The sequence below is a fragment of the Petaurus breviceps genome, unplaced genomic scaffold, assembly GCF_028583685.1.
Source record: "Petaurus breviceps papuanus isolate PSGF00001 unplaced genomic scaffold, PetGlider_PUasm1.0 90822, whole genome shotgun sequence".
Taxonomy (NCBI): domain Eukaryota; kingdom Metazoa; phylum Chordata; class Mammalia; order Diprotodontia; family Petauridae; genus Petaurus; species Petaurus breviceps.
In genome coordinates this window covers 3,583,779-3,585,681 of record NW_027187351.1, presented here as the reverse complement: position 1 = coordinate 3,585,681, position 1,903 = coordinate 3,583,779, and the positions used below count along the sequence as shown (strand labels likewise).

The 1,903-nt window shown below is 38.4% G+C and overlaps 1 protein-coding gene across 1 annotated transcript in view; it reads left to right on the top strand.

Annotated features, from left to right (window-relative positions):
• The window catches only part of PKHD1 (PKHD1 ciliary IPT domain containing fibrocystin/polyductin), a 669,991-nt gene that overhangs the window by 141,029 nt on the left and 527,059 nt on the right, over positions 1–1,903 (top strand). The window lies entirely within an intron of this gene.

Sequence of the window (1,903 nt, the reverse complement as noted above, 5' to 3'; positions counted from 1 at the left end):
TCTTCTTCTTCTTCTTCTTCTTCTTCTTCTTCTTCTTCTTCTTCTTCCTTCTTCTTCCTTCTTCTTCTTCACAAAAACTTATTGCCTGGCCAGAGCCCACCCTATACTCCCTGCCATCCTATTTGTTATTCATGCAATTACATTTTTGAATGCAAGTGTAGGATTCACCTTGTTTCTTAATATGTATCAAATAATGTATCCTATTTGTATAGCTTAATGTCCCAGTGTTCTAACTTGATTTTGTCATGCAATGCACTAGCTATCCCTTCTAGTTTCATTTCAGCCACAAATTGGATAAGTATGCCATTTATTTCTTTATCTAAGTTATTGATGAAAATTTTGACAGAATACAGATAAGTACAGATCTCTCATGCACTCAATTAGCTTCCTCCCTCCAGGTTGACATCAATGCATTAATCACTATGCTTTGTGTCTGGTCTTTCAACCAGTTCAAAACCCACTCAACTATATTGTCATATATTTGAGTATGTGGACCTCTTCATAACACCAAAATCTTTTTTGAACTCTTAATAGTTGTACTATTTGTATCTGTGATTTAAGAAAAAGAGATGATTGGATATGGACTTCCTGAAATCTCTCTCGTCCCTCTATTTCCTCCCTTTATCCTATTTCCCTTATATCCCCCAGCATTCTGCAGTCGTAAACTTGGGAAGTACTAATATGCCCTACATTTGTCCATTTTATTCATGAGATTATTGTGAGACTTTGTCAAACGTCTTGCTAAAATCCAGATATGCTATGTCCCCAATCTGTGAGGCCAACATAAAGGAGATGAAATCAGCGTGGTGTGACTCATTATTGATTTGCTCATTTCTGCTCTTAGTGATCATGGTTTTCCTTTCTAAATGCTCATAAGAGGATCCTTTGATAATGTTACAAATTTTGTGCAGGATTTAAAGTCAAGCTCTGTGGGCTATAATTTGATGAATCTCTATTTTTTTTTGGTCTTTCTGAAAATCAAGGCAGCATTTCCCTGTGTCTAGTCCCAAGAATTGCCTTTCTTCATGGGAGGCTATTTAATTAACTGGGTAAGAAGCTTACTTTGGGTAATGCTGGGGACTGGACCATGATACGAAATGAAGCTTAGCCATGATTGAGTAATAGGTTGTTGAATGCTAGTGATTGGGGTATCCTGGATATGTGGGGCCATGGCAATCCCCTAGAAAATGCATATTCATGGGGTGCAGTTTGCTGTTGGTACTTTGTTCATGGTCCTTATGGTGTGCAAAATACCATAGAAGTTGCCATTGTCTTAACAGAAACTGGTAGGTAGTATCGTAATTCATATGTTTTTCTCATGCTTTTGCTTTCCTCTACCTTTTGACACAAAAACCATCACTGAAATCTGCCCTTTCACCCTCATAGGGGAAAGAGGATTCAGATTGCATCATCCCTGCCATAATCATTCTTCCCCCTTACTAGACAAAGTTGTGGTTATGGCAGATACTTAACTAACTGCCTTTGACTCTGTCTCTAAAGTTATCAGATCACAGACTCATAAAATCATACCTTTAGAATTGTGAGGGCTGGTCCTCCTGTTGCAAGTCTCTCCCCACTCCAATCCATTTTCCACTCAACTGCCAAAGTGATTTTCCTAAAGTGTAAGTCAAGCTCTATTATAATTCCTCCTCCTTTCCCCGGTCTTACCCAATAAACTCCAGTGGCCCCCTGTCACCTCTAGAATCAAGTATAAAGTCTTCTGCATGATATTTAGAGGCCTTTACAATCTGATTCCTTCCTACCTTTCCAATTTTCTTATACTTCAGTCCTCTGCACACAATTATTCAACAATACTAGGCAATTTGATATTCCTAAAAGATGTCTCATTTCCTATTTTCCTTCCTTCCTTCCTTCCTTCCTTCCTTCCTTCCTTCCTTCCTTC